Genomic DNA, 15,706 nt, shown 5'->3' with positions numbered 1-15,706 from the left:
TAACAAAGCCAAATTGGGTAGGGTCCAAGGTTTGGAGGTTCCCAAATGTCTCTGTTAATGAGTTCCATGATGATGTGCTCCATAGCCTTGCAGACCAGGCTAGTCAGGCTTATAGGGCGATAGTTCCCAGGGTCCGTTGTGGCTCCATCTTTGTGGAGTGGGATAACTGTTGCTGTGCACCACTCTGTGGGTACATTGCCTGTAGAGAGACTGAGTTTGAACGGTGTTTAGGTGAGGGGTTAGTTCATTTTGGAGCTCTTGTAAGACACAGCCTGGGACACCGTCCAGTCTCATTGAAGCTGTGTTTTTGGCTTTGGATAGAGCTGTTTTAACCTGTGTGTTGGTGATTGATGGAGCCCTACATTTTTCTGGTATGGTTATGGACCCTTTAGGGGGTGAGAGGGGGTGAAGTTTGCACTAAACCTGTCTGCCAGAATGTTGGCAATATCAGTCAGTTCAGTGTATTTTGTGCCATTCTGCACTAACTCAGAGCAGATCTGAGAGTTTACACTTAGGTTCTTGACATAGCTAAAAAACGCTTTGTGGTTATCTTTGGAGTCATTGGCAATTTTTCTTTCAAAACTAGCCTTGGATGATTTAATGAGGGATCATAGTTTCTTGCTGATACTGATCAGGGATGTCTTTCCTTCTTGGGATTTTACTCTTTTCTGTACTAGTTTCCTCCTCCTGTTGTACAGCTTGTTTATGGCAGGGGTCTACCAGACTGGTTTCCTTTTCTTGGAGGAGTGAGTCTTGGTTTTACTTGGGATATCACGATCCGTGCATTCCTGCAGATGCTCATAGAGTGTCTTTGTAAAGGTTTCAGCAGCTTGGACAGCATTGTCCTTTAGCATGGGGGCTGTGAACCTTTCCACCTCGGTCTTAATTAATGTGAAGTTTGCTTTTGAAAAGTTTTTCACAGTGGTTTCCTTGATTTGGGGTGGGGGTGGAATGTGGATATCCAGAGTGATTAGTCTATGGTCTGATCTAACCAGTGAGGGGTTGACCTCCAGTGTGGAATGCCGGTCGCCCATGTTGGTGATGACCAGGTCCAATATGTTGCTCCCTCTGGTGGGGATGTTGACCAGTTGATCCAGGGCATTCAAGTTTATAAATTCTAGGAAGCGTTGGGCAAGGGAGTTAGTACTTGAGTAGTTTTCCCAGTTTATGTTTGGATAATTTAAATCACCCAGTATTAGGGTGTTGGTAGGACCTTCATATTTCCCAGTGTCTCCAGAAATGCGGAATGGGGGTCCTGGGTCATGATGGGTGATCTGTAGCAAGCTACAATTTGGATTGCAGTTTTGCCCATTGTTAGTTGCACATGGATGATCTCTGATGCATTGTGCTGCGCCACTAACCTGGAGATGTGGGTATCCTTGATGAATATGGATACACCCTTGCCTTTTGTGTTTCGGTCCTGGTTCTGCGGCTGAAAGGTATGGTATGAGTTATAGCCTAGTAGTGCTGTGGTGCTCTCAGGAGCCTTAAACCAGATTTCTGTTACTGCACAGATGTCGATGTTCTCCATACTGAGGAGTGCCTTGAGTCCGTGCATTTTGAGGTTTAGACTTCTGGCATTGAGTAGCATTACCCTCAGTTTTTGGTTACTTGTGCTATTTGTGGTGGTGGGTTTGTCTTTTGAGCTTTGCCTAACAAAGGCACTATGGGGGCAGCAAGAGCCTTGGCCAGTATTCAAAAGCCTAAGGGTGAAACGTGCAAGCCATCTCTTGCGAAGCAACGTGGCTTGTCGAGCATGCCATCCCAGGTGGACAGATACTGGATCCCCTTTGATTGACACCAGAAACTTAGCCAATTGTTGAAATTGATCATTTTTTCTTTATACTGTGGCATCATTCTTGGTGAGGGCAGGATGCTACTCAGGGTCAGGGTCATACTGGTCTGGGCTACATGATCAGAGAGCTCTTCCATGTCTCTTTTCATGTAGTCCAGAGAGGTACGTCTGAGGTCATTCACACCAACATGGACAATGACAGAATCGTATTTGTACTTGTTCTGGAGTGACCTGAGTGCTTGTGTTATGTGGCGGATCCTGGCACCCGACAGGCAGCTAACTGTAACCTTCTCCTTGTCCAGCCTAGTTAGTTGGACATCAGTGTGCTTGACTATAGAGTCGCCTGTTACTAGTGTGTTGGGTATGTTATTTTGCCTTAAGGGTTGTGATTGTGTGGCACACTGATTATGTGAAGTATGTGTTTTATGGTTGGTGATAGGGTGTGAAGGTTGCTTGGATGTCTGATTTGGAGGTCTCTGTTGCTTTTGCAGATTTTTATTTAGAGCCTCCGTGTATGTTTTCATGTATTCATGTGTGTTATTTGCCAGTGTTGGTTTATTAGGTCTATGTGAGACTGGTGATGTGTTGCAAGTATTACCCTTCTCCTCTTGGCTGTCAGTTCCAGTCTTGGGTTGAGAGAGCTTTGCCTCCAGTTTGGCTGTATAATTGCATCTCTCGCATATATTAGTGTTTGGTGGTAGGAGGAGAGGGTTGTCTGTGTACATGAGGCAGTTGTAACATTGCCTCAAAATGCCCAGATTCACCAGTTGGACTGGAGATTACACCAGAAACTGCCCTTTGGACATGCCTGCATAGGTAGAGTAAGCTGTTTTTCTGATTGGCTGGTGGGGAAGAATAGAGAGCCTTGTCCTTTTGGACAGTATGGGGGGGGGTCTACTGCTAGGGTTAATTAGTGCTTGCTATGAGTTTTAAGCAAGTGCTTGACTGTGAAATCAATGGATTGAGTGCTAAAGTTGAAGGTTTGTCTAGTTCCATGGGAAAAATTGAAGAGTAGACTTCGTGGAGCTGAGATTAGTTTGACTCTAGCTAACCGGCACTGCCCGGTGCACAAAACCATGCAAATGCAGTTTTTATAGCAGGGAAGTTTGAGAGAAATTAGCCCAAAATGGCCGATAAACTACTAACGTCTGGGCTGAAACCACTCCTCCAGGGCAGATAGAGTGCTCAAAGCTCCCCTTTCTCACAGGTGAACAGAGAAACTTTTCCAATCCAAGTAATATCTATCTCTATATATTAGTGTTGTGGGTAGGGGGAGAGGGTTGTCTGTGTACTCAGCAGATAGAGTGCTCAAAGCTCCCCTTTCTCACAGGTGAACAGAGAAACTTCCTTTTATCCAAGTAAGGTATGGGCAACACATAAACTTGTAACAAAGCCCTGGATTCAGCAATAACCTGAAAACTGGACTTTACTAGTTCAGAAAGGCAGGAAAAAGTATATATATTTTTTTCAGAAAATAGAGCAGATACAATCAAAATTAGCCCAAAATGGCCAATAAACTACTAACTTCTGGGCTGAAACCACTCCTCCAGGGACAGATAGGCTGCTCAAAGCTCCCCTCTCTCACAGGTGAACAGAGAAACTTCCTTCTATCCAATTAAAGTATGGGCAACACAGAAACTTGTAACACAGCCCTGGATTCAGCAATAACCTGAAAACTGGACTATACTAGTTCAAAAGGGCGGGAAACAAGTATATATATATTTTTTTCAGAAAATAGAGCAGATACAATCAAAACAACACCTTAAATGCACAGAAAAGGCTATTACACTTTAGTGTGTAGCCTACAACAGTTAGATTATTTAAACACAAAAATGACTTAATTCAAGTGCAGGCAGCAAATAAGTACAATATGTAATAATAACAAACTTTTTAAATCACAGATTCGCTAAAAAAAAATGACGTTTTAGGCAGAATTAGTTAAGACAGCAAGAAAAGCAGAAAAATGATACTTATCAACTCCAAAGTCTCTCTTTTGTCTCTCTGCTGCTGTAGACTCTGCAGAACACCTGGAAGGCACTTGCTGAGTGGAATACAAGCACAAAAACTGTGCAAATTCATTTTTTATAGTAGGGAAGTGAAAGAGATAGAAATTAGCCCAAAATGGCCAGTAAACTACTAACTTCTGGGCTGAAACCACTAATCCAGGGACAGATAGGCTGCTCAAAGCTCCCCTCTCTCACAGGTGAACAGAGAAACTTCCTTCTATCCAAGTAAGATATGGGCAACACAGAAACTTACAACACAGCCCTGGACTCAGCAGTGACCTGAAAATTGGACTATACTAGTTCAGAAAGGTGGGGGCTGCTCAAAGCTCCCCTCTCACAGGTGAACAATGAAACTTCCTTCTATCCAAGTAAGGTATGGGCAACACAGAAACTTACAACACAGCCCTGGATTCAGCAGTGACCTGAAAACTCGACTATACTAGTTCAGAAAGGTGGGAAACAAGTGTATATATATATATATATATATATATATATATATATATATATATATATATATATATATATATATACTTTTTTCAGAAAATAGAGCAGATATCAAAACAACACTTTACCCAATTAACCAGTTAAAAAGCTCAAAACTGAGCCCTGTTCCAGCAGTCTTCAATCAGACAAGTTCTAACTGCAGACTCTTGCCACTAGGGTACAGAGAAATCTTCTCCAAAAAAGACGGCCTGGATCAGTGCACAAGTTATACAAACAAAGCTAGATCCAGCAGGCCTGTATCTAGTCTATGCTACAGCAAACAAGGCATACCAATTTCATAAAGAAACAGTTCAAGTAAGCATGCATAATAAGCCTTTAACCAGAAATTCCCTGCTTAGAAGGGCAGAATCTAGCCTCTCCTCCCATAAGAGTGCAGATCACAAACCTTCTTAATGTAAAATATCTGGCCTGAAGCCCAAGTGCTTAACCCAGAACTAATACACTTTTAGAATAACAGACACAGAGCCTTCAATCAGCAGTTCCCAACTTAGAAGGATGTACGCTACCTGTCCTGCCACAACAGTGCAGACCACAAATCTTCTTAATGTAAAACAGCTGTTTGAAGCCCAAGTGCTTAAACCAAAGGCCTTAGAATAAAAGTTACAATTTAATCAGTCTACTAACAAGCAGTAATAAAGGCAGCAGAATGAATTCAATTGAGTACTTTTAAGAAGAGACATAAGCAAAATAAGGTAATAAAGTAGGAAGAAACACAAATACAGTAAAGCAGCTGAAGTGGAATTTTTTTTTGTAGAGTGAGGAAACAGAGCAGATTAAGATACTATAGGGGAATGTCCTTCCCAGGTGCTCTCTCTGTACACAGCAGAGGAGAGGGGACTGGTAGGAGTATCTGAAATCAAAATACGATCTTACTGTACTCAGTTGAGTGAGCAAATGAGATGGGTTCAGGAGGAGTGTGCAGAAACAGATTTACAGCAGGGGCGGACAATTCCAAAGCCACCAAAATTAACACCACAACAGGAAAGGGGGGATAACTGCACAGACACACAGTACACCATTCAGAAACGCACAATTAGGAAACAGAAAAAATGAAAATACAGTACTTTTAAAACTGCAAGTTTGTACTTAACAGAATACTAAAATACACTACTGCAAGTTTCACTTAGCTTCAGCTTCTAATGCAGATGTTTGTAACCAAGCAAGTCTCTCAGGAGTTGAGCATAAAATGAGATAATAGCATAGTTGAGCATAAAATAGAGAAAGAGATATGGTTAAGAAGTAACAAAAATTATTTAGAGGGCCTGGCAAAGGTTAAACTATTGCAGGATTAGACAAATCTCACAGAACAGGAAGAGGCGAAAATGCAGAGTGCTAAAGAGAAAGTAAGGGAGTATCTGGATAATATGCATGAGTTTAGAAAAATTGTTTAAGCAACTGTTTTTTGATAACTCCAGAGCACAAAAACTTTTACCCCAGTGATATGGGCAACAGAAAGTAGAAAGGGTTGTTCCTAAACTTAGGAATTCTGTAACAAGAAAAATAACCAAAGATCCTGCAGAGGAATTTGAGGTATTTTGAAAATGTTATGAAATTTTGCATAAAGCAGAGGAATGTGGAAATCAAGAAAACACACAAATAGAAATATTTATGGAAGACTTAGTTATGCCAAGGTTAGAGGTAGATGGGGCTCAAAAATTAACAATTAAGATAGGAGGATATGAGATAAAAATGGTGTGTATAATTAATCTGCAGGAAAGTCTGCAGAAATAGATGGTATTCCTGTAGAAGTTTGAAATCTAGAAGAGAAGAAAATGATAATAATCTGGAAGGTTTTAACAGTATTTTAAAAGGAGGAGAAGTACCAACATCCTAGAAGAAAGCTTTGGTGGCTGTAATACCTAAAAATTGTAAAGACCTATCAGAACCAGCTTCATATAGGCCCTTTTCAATTTTAAGTCCTGATTATAAAGTGTTTGTCTATAACAGCTAAAAAATGGCAAATGTGTTGCCAAAATTGATAGATATAGATCAATTAGGTTTTGTGGAGGGAAGGCAAACATTTGACAACATTAATAAAGCAATGATGATCCAGAGGGAATAAAATGTAAGAAAATACTGCTGTTGTTGGGTTTTGATGCAGAGAAAACATTCAACAGACTAAGCTGTGATTTTGAGTAGGGAACGGAATCATATGCCTTCCTTGATATAATAATAAAGTCAATTAGGAGGATATGTGAGGGATCAGAGGCAAAAATTAAAGTGGGGGAGTTCCTCTCTGTTGAGTCTGAACAGAGGAACCATGTAGGGATGTCCTCTTTCCCTTTTGTTATTTGCATTTTATTTAGAGCCTTTAGCAAAGAAAGTGGGGTCTATATCATATCATGAAATGCTTAATTTATCGAACACCTAATCTCCAAACTATCTATTCACAGAATGATCTATTCATCAAACTGGAAATCATTGAAATGTTTTAGTTGGCCAACACAGTTAAAGATAAACTTTTTACATTTTTGCAGGGGGTGGGGTGAGGGTGGCTGTGCCCCCCTGTACCCCTCCACACCCTCTTTAAATTAAATATATCAACTCCGAGATCACACTACAATGAGGTAATGGGTAAATCACAGCCAGTCAGCATGTCACTCACACAATGTTTTTTTTAGGAAGGTCAAATAAAATCTTTCAGTGATTTTCAGTTCAATTCTTAGATTAGAATGAATAGTGAATAGGTAGTTCGGTGATTTGTTTGATAAATTAAGTGTTTGACGATATGATATAGACCCAGACAATAATGGACTCAAAAATGCAGGGATATAATTGGTATGGTAATCTAGAAAAGTTGACTTTATTTGTAAACAATATTATTTTGTTCCTGAAAAAAAAAACAGGAAAGGACATTTCATTGTTGTGGAACATTCTGAGACAGTTTCAAGTCTTTTTGGGATATAAAATTAATAAAGGCAAAACAAAGGCTATAGCTGTAAACTATGCACCCACACATGAACTGGTTTAGCAATATCCTATTATGGGGACATGATAAAATGAAATATTTAGGAGTATGGGTTAAAAAGGATTTTGTTATGTTAGCTAAGGATGTCTGAGAAGAGACTAAACAAAAGATAATACAAAAACTGAGAAACCCGAAGCTCTTATTTATGGATATGGATAGAAAGATTCAAGCAGTGAACATGTCTTTATTCCCTTTAGTTTTATATATAGGTCAAGCATATTTTCATCAACTAGAGGAGAAGTTTTGGATAGTAATTAATATAGAGTTAAAAGATGTTATCTGGGAAGGGAAGAGGACAAATGTCATGTGGGATACGCTGATCCTTCCAATAGAACAAGGTGGTTTAGGCTTACCTGGTTTGAAGGGATATTTTAGATCTACACAGTTAAGGGATAACATAAGCAAAAAGCTATAATTCAAAGGGGAAAGGTATGAAGTTGAAGCAGGACAGAAATTCAAGAAATAAGGAGAAGAGAGTGGGAGTTTGGATGCAGATCCTTAAGGAATATAACAACAACCATACAGAATATTATATTCATAAAGTTGCAGAAAGTATTCTATGAATTAAGCCAACAGGAGAATAGAGAAAGGAGATTCTGCAATAGGGATGACTGCAATTAGGGGTATAGAAAATAGTCAAGAGGGTGTTCTAATTTACTGGAGAAAATGGGCAAAGGAACCAAGGTATTGGGAAGAAATAACTGTTGATTGAAGGTAATAGAGTGGGAAGAGGCCAAGAAGACTTTGGACTGCAGGCTAGTGACTGCCTTTCCTACTGGGGATTGATGTAAGAGTATAGGCAAACAGAAAGGGACAGGGGAATCATAGACCTGCTTTGCTAGAGCTTTTAGTTGAATGTAAAATGGATGCTGCCGTTTAAAAGGGATAAATAGTAGGGCATGTAAAATATTGCATGAAGACTGTAGGAATACATCAGAAGAGGTTAGAAAACATTGGAAAGAGAGATTGGATAAGCACTTTACAAGGAAACAATGGGAGGACATGTGTATGGATCCCAAATATGCAACAAAGTCTAGAAAATTTAGAATTTTTGCTTTGAAGTATTTGCATAGGTATTTTATAGCCTAGGCAGTCTCCAAAGAATTTCTCCTCGGGTAGATGCCAAATGTTGGAGGTGTGATGAGGAAGAAAGAGATAACTGAGAACATATGTTTTGGGAGTATAATTAGTTGACAGACTTTAAAAACTCCCTACAGAGTACTCTGTCAGAAATATTAGGTGAGCAAATGGGTGTAAGTAAGGAAATTATTTTTGAGCTGGGATACAGGATCTGAAAAGTAAGGCCTTGTTAAGTTTAATTCTGGTGGTTACCAAAAAAGAAATTACTAGAAAAACTAAAAAATGGAAATCAAAGTCTAAACAACTGCATTTGAAGTACTGAATATTGTAACAGAGATAACAGAGATACAAAAAATAGAAGTGGAATCTTTAGAAAAGGACAGAAGCAAGTTACATAGAAAAGTGGACATTGTGGGAACAATACATACAGAATAATGTTTTAGATGAGGAGTAAGGTGTAAAGGAAGGCAGAAATCGATCAATTTATGTAATGTTGGACTGATAATTGTATAGGAGAATATATGTGATGTATAAGGTTTACTATTAAAATGTCGAACGGCACTACGTCGACTGTACTATAGTCGAACACGGAAGTTCGAAAATAGTAATGTTGACGTCAAAAAAACAATCTAGGAATGGTTTTAACATGGGTCGAGGTAGGTGTTCAGTATTATTCAGAACTACAAACATCTCCCCTACCTCGACCCATGTTAAAACACAGTCCTAGATTGTTTTTTTGTTGTCGACATTACTATTTTCGAACTTCCGTGTTCGACTATAGTACAGTCGATGTAGTGCCGTTCGACATTTCAATAGTAAACCGATGTATAATGTTTGTGACTGTGAACATGATAACATTGTTTTCTTTTATATAAATGTATGTTTGCCTTTGTCTTAAAATACAGTTCAGTACAGGTGTTTAAAAAAGATAGCTTTCACTTCCTTCCAGTATCAATCCACCCAATTCTGGGTCTCTAACTGATGACATCCTGCAAAACTCTTATAGTGGTCTCTTTACATGTGCCTATTAATAGACCTAACAAAGGCATTTGACCTCATTGACCACAATCTTTACCAAAATAAACAAAATGAGATTGGTATCAGTTCAACTTCCTTACTGACTGACACTTTGGAGTTAAAATAGAATTCTCCTTTCAGATTTTACACCTGTTACCAAAGGGGCACCACAAGGATCTATTCTTGCTCCCTCCTCCTCTCCATATTCATTAACAGACTTTCTTCAGACCTCCCCATCTCCCACTTATATTTTAGGCTGATGACATGGTCATTTACCAATCAGGTCACTATCATACCAACATTCAGTACCAGCTCCTGTCAGACTTACATGAGCCCCACCAGTGGGTCATAAACCATAACGTATTTCTCAAACCCACCAAGACCAAAACTATGCTTTTGGAACTACACAGAAAGTTCAACAAACACCTGACTCATTAACTATTTTGACTTGCACAACAGTTTTCATAGAAAACTTCCGCCTTTAAATGTCTAGGATTATGGCTTTATCAGTCACAAATCTTCCATTTCCACATGGACAGTGTGAGAGCCAATATAAACTCCCTCCTCTTCAGGCCAGAATGATCTCCCCTTTTCTATACCAACCAGCCAGAGCAGCCATTGGAAAAGGAGTTCTCTTTTCCTAAATTAAATACGGACTTCCAATCTTTGCTTCTGCCTCCAAGAAAAATATTGCCACATTCAGGACTAACAATATATGCTGATTCATTACAAACTTGCCTGTCAGTGAGCATTACCTTAGAAAAAAGACAAATGGGTATCCATAAACAAAGATCTAACCTACTGTTAGGATCCCAACTCTACTAAACTACTCCAATTTACCCTCCTTGCATCTAGACTCCTCAAAAAAAAAAAAAACCCTCATACAATCTGAGACACTACTCGCAAACCACACCTGCTCTCATTATCCATAAAACCAAACTCCATAGCACTGCACATGCTTTCTCCTCTCAGGCACTTAGTCTTTGGCAGGCCCCTCACTGACCTAAAGGAAATCAACATTTATTCCAAATGTAACTCAAAAAGCACTTTTTCATTTTGCCAAAGAAAATAAGAGACTCAGAAATTCAAGGATATAATTGGTATGGTAGTCAAGAAAATATAGTTCTATCTGCAGATGATATTTTATTTTGAGGCATTTTCAGATCTTTTCAGGATACAAAATTAATGACTTTAACACAAAGGTGATAGTTGTAAATTATCTACCCACACACAAATTCATTCAGCAATATCCGTATTTATGGGGGTATGATCAAATGAAGTACTTAGGAGTATGGATTAAAATGGATTCTGTTATGGCAGTTAAGGATATGTGGGAAGAGACTAAACAAAAGATAATACAAAAACTATGAAATTGGAAACTCTTTTATATGAATATGGATAGCAAGATACAAGCAGTTAAAATGTTTTTAGTTCCTTTAATTTTATATGCAGTTCAGGGATATTTTTATCAATCAGAGGAGAAGTTGTGGTTAGTAACTAATAAAGAGCTGAAGGATTTTATCTGGGAGGGGAAGACGGCAAGAGTCAAGTGGGATAAGCTAATTCTTCCAATAGAACAAGGCAGTTTGGGATTACCCAATTTGAAGGGGTATTTCAGAGCTACACAGTTAAGACTTCTATACATATCACTAGCAGAAACCTATAATTCAAACTGGAAATGGATGATGATGAAATGGGAGGAAGCCCAAGAAACAAGTAAAGAATGGGATTTTGGATGCAGATCCTTAAGGAAAATAACAATAACCATGCAGAATGTTATAATCATAAAGTATTCTAAGAACTAAGTCAACATGGGAATGGAGAAAGGAGATTCTGCCAATAGGGTGACTGAAGTTAGGGATACAGACAATAGGCAAGAGGGAGCTAGAATTTATTGGAGACATCTGGTAAAAACAAGGTATTGGGAGCAAATAATTAGAGAGGGGAAAGGTAATAGAATGCGAAGAGGCCAAGAATTCATTTGGACTGCAGGACAGAGATTGCCTTCCCTATCAATGATTGATATCAGAGTACAGGAAAACAGAAAGAAATAGGGGGATCCTAAGTGAAAGACCAGGACTGATAGAGTTATTTATTTATTTGTTTGTTTATTTATTTTATATTTATTGAACAGATTTGTTCGACTGAGCTAAGTAGCCCTTTTTCAGTGGAGGCCAGGGGAGAAAAGCTCCACATGTTCTACAGATTATCATTTACAAAAATAAGTAAACAACAATTGGTTTACAGAAAATATTCAAAGCAACATATACATGAAAAACAAGGATTTACTACAGTAAACTAATCATTATGTCTGTCAGATTTAGAATCCTACATCATTAAGAAGGACTAACAATAGTTTTGTCACCAGACGTAAAATCTTACATTATTCAGATAAGAATGTTTGCAATGTGCTTAGGATAGAGAAGTTAATGTGAGACAAGGTCTAGAGAGTTAGGGAAAGTTACATAGGTTGGGAGCAGATAGAGGTGTGCAGTTAGGGTTGATAAGTTGTTTAAGGGGGTGGGTACAGGGGCAGGTCCATTGGCTTAACAGGTATTCTTTAGTGGTTAGTCTGAATTTACTAAGTTGCTTGAGTGACTTGATCTCTAGTGGGAGTTTGTTCCAGGCCTTGGAAGGATTATAGCTATAGAGAATACATCCTTTCTTAGTTTTAGGTTTGTGGATTTGTAGCAGATTTAGGTTAGAGCTCCAGAAGGATCTACCAGGTGAATAGTGAGAGATGACAGATGATAGGGTAGGACAGTAAGAAGCCTGATAAAGGATGGAGTGGATGATCTGGAGTTGAGGGAGAAGAAGCTGGTGAGGTAGTTCAAGCCAGCTAAGGTGTTTGAGTGAGAGACAGTGATGTGACTTGTAAGTCTAATGGGCTGCAAATTTGGCTATCTTGTTGTAGGTAGATTCAGTTTTGGCAAGGAGTGTGGAGTTGAGGTAAGTAGGAATTTGAGAGCCATATAATAGACTGGGTAGGAGGTAGGTATATGAGTTACTTTAGCTTCACTGGTGAGAAACTTTTTGTTGTGGTAGAGGAGCCCTAGTTTCTGATGAGTTTTCTTGATACAGTTGTTAATGTGTAGATCAAATTTAAGTCCTGCAGTCCAAATGACACCAAGGAGTGTAGTGCTAGTTTCCACCTTGATGTGTGTGTTATTGAGGGACAGGATTGTGAAAGTGGATTTAATGTGGTTGTAGTTTTTAGGAAGAAAAAGCAGTAGCTTGTTTTTTGAGGGGGTTAAGGATAAGCTGGTTATCAGAAAGCCAGTTTTCTACTGAGTTAAAGGAAGTCTGTGTTGTAGAGATGAGTTCAGAGGGAGAGTCAGCAATAGTGATGTCAGTAGAGTCATCAGAGTACTGTACCAGTGATGTCTGAGTACAGGAAGAATAAAGAAGATTAGTGAAGATGTTGAAAAGTAGTGGACCAAGGATGGAACCCTGAGGGACACCCATTTTAACTGGGAGAGAAGGGGAGAGTACAGATTGCCACCACTGCTTGAAATATGTCACTGAGGTAGCTGGAAAACCATGCAACAATAGCAGGGGAGAAGTTAAGGTTGGTTAGTTTGTGCAGAAGAAGAGGGTGAGAGATGGTGTTGAAAGCTTTAGAGAGATCTAAGAATAGGCAGGAGACAAGTCTGTTGTTATCTCTGGCAAGAGATATAGTATTAAGGAATGATAGTAGGGCAGTAGTAGTACTATGCTTTGGTCTAAAGCCATGTTGAGTAGGTGTGAGCATATTTTCAGAGAGTAGGTAGTGCATAACATATGTAGGCATTTTTCTAGAACTTTAGAGAGAGGATGTCAATTGGTCTAAAATTAGTGATGTCTGAGGAGTTACCTCCTTTATGCATTGGTAGAGTGAAGAATTGTTTCCATATGGAAGGGACTTTGGACTCTGAAATAGAGTGGCTGATTAAGATAGATACAGGGAGAGCAAGAGAGTCAGCAGCTAACTGAAGGAAAAGGGAAGGAATGTTGTCTGTAGAAGCTGAGCAAGGTTTGAATTTAGAAAGTAGGGATTTGATGTAGCTAGTGGGTACAGGTTTGAGGGGAAAATAATTTAATGAGAGTATAGTGGGATTTGATAGAGAGTGGTTTGAAATATTATTAAAGTTAGACAAGTTGGCACTGGGATTAAACAGTTTGGATATAGAGTCAATGAAATATGTGTTGAAGGTGGAGGCAGTATCTTTGGGAGTCTTATCAGGGCAAGGATTGGGGGAGAAGAGACAAGCAGGATGTAGTATGTGGTTTAATGAGTTCCAAAATTTGGGGGGGGGTTAGATTTCAAGGCTGAGGATGGATTATAGTAGAAGTATCTTTTATCTTTATTAATACACTTTTTGGTCTGATTTCTAAGTTCTTTGTATTTCAGTAAGTCTGCAGGGAGCTTTGTTTTGGTCCATGTTTTCCATGTTCTGTCTCTATTTTTCATTAGGATACAGGTGGAATTTGATAGCCATGGAGATAGATTTAATATGGACTGTGCAAAGTGGGGCAAGTGAGTCAAGAATACTGGAAATGTGGAATTGAAAGACAGGACAGCATTGTCAAGGGGGAGTTGGGTAAGGAAATTCCAGTTAACTTTAGAGAGGAGATTTAAAGGTTTATGGGTTGAAGTTAGTAAGCTTGCGGTATGTGATAATTCTATGCTGTTTAGTAAAGCGAGGGATGTAGCTAAGTACTTTTATTGGGGCGTGATCACAGTGTGTTGGGAAGGGTTTCAGGATTGTGATATTTAGAGGGATGAGAGACTAGAATCCATTCGATAAGGGTGCTGTGTGTATGAGAGTTGTTGGTATGGGTGGCATTAGAGTAAAGCCGTACAAGTTAATATGTAAGGAAGAACTTGGGGTACAGAGAGTTAACCAATTAATGTTGACATCACCAAGAATAATGGTTTCATTAGGAATATGTTGAGAAAAGTATGAGAGTATGTTTTCCAGCAGGGGTAAGTTATCCCCCAAGGGAATGTAGATTGCTACTATTGGGATGGTGGTATGGGTGTTAAGTACAAGGTTGGCTGTCAGTACTTCAGCAGGGGAAAAGGATGGGACAGTTTTATTAGGAGTTGACAGAGTAAGGTGGTTAGACTAAACAATGGCAACTCCACCACCCTTTTTCTTTTGGCAGTCAAGGTGTAGTGTACTATAGCCAGGAGGGAGAAAGTCTGTCATGATGTTGGCTTTTAGCCAAGTTTCTGTTAGGGTGATAATATCAGGGGTGTGGCTTGAAATCCAAGCATGAAGTTAACTAACCTTGTTTAATATACTTCGTGTTTATTGAGTAAAAGGAGATTTGTTTGTTTGGGGGGGGGACAAGGGTGTATAGGTTAGTGGGACTATAGTTATAGGTGCTGTTGTGTTGAGTGAGACCTGGATTGGGATGAATATCTCCTGCAAGTAGAAGAACATTAGGGTAGTAGTGGCAGTTATATTTGTATAACTTAAAGATAAAATATTTTGTTTTATTTTTAGGGAATGTGGTCTAGGTGGGAACATTTTTGATTTTAGGAAGAGGTGCTTCAGCAGAAAAAATAGAAGCGAAAATAGCAAATGAATGATAAGGAGATGAGATGTCCCTAGTATGAGGTATTGTAGGAACTTTGAGAATAGGAGATAACTGGATATTAAGTGAGGTGAGAGTGTGAAGGAGGAGTAATGGAGGTAGTACAAGAAAAAGAGTAGTAGAGAAAGGCATGATTGGTAAGAGTATTGAGTGCTAGAGTACTGAAATTGGTGACTGGCGAGTTAGTAGTAGGTAGGTATGTGAGAGTGTGTTGATTAGGTGATGTTTGAGTGGGGGGGTAGGAATAATGTGGGTAGTGGAAACAGAAGTAATAGTTTGCAAGTGTAGTGTGGGAGAGCGGAGGGGTTAATTATGGTTTGTGTGGAGAACAGGAAGGAGAAGTAGGGTGCAGAGTGGGTGTTAACAATGGTTAGGTAATAAAGGGAATGATATGGAGGGTGGATGGGAATGGGGTGGGAGAGGAGTGAAGTTAGCCCGAGTGGAGAGAGGGCGAACAGAGCGGGTCTACACCTGAGGCACGAGAAAGCTCAAAAAACAATCAGTAGATGTTTGTCTATTAGCAAATGTTGCTAGCAAACTCTTTAAGGATGAGTAGAGCTAAAGGAATTGGGACTGAACTAAAGTTTTGTTTTGGAATAGTTTTAATCTTAGACTCTGGAGCTCACCTGTTTGCATACAGATGGAATAAGGATCTTATATAATTAGTAGAGTATGTTGCTATGTAGTGGCTGACTTGATTAAAGCTCTCCAAGTTGGAGGCTGAATGGAGCTCATTGCAGCTGTGCTCATCTC

The sequence above is a fragment of the Protopterus annectens genome, chromosome 12.part0 (genome assembly GCF_019279795.1).
Source record: "Protopterus annectens isolate FY-2018-M chromosome 12.part0, PAN1.0, whole genome shotgun sequence".
NCBI lineage: Eukaryota > Metazoa > Chordata > Ceratodontiformes > Protopteridae > Protopterus > Protopterus annectens.
The sequence above is the reverse complement of the archived record's forward strand: the minus strand, read 5'-3'. Positions refer to the sequence as shown.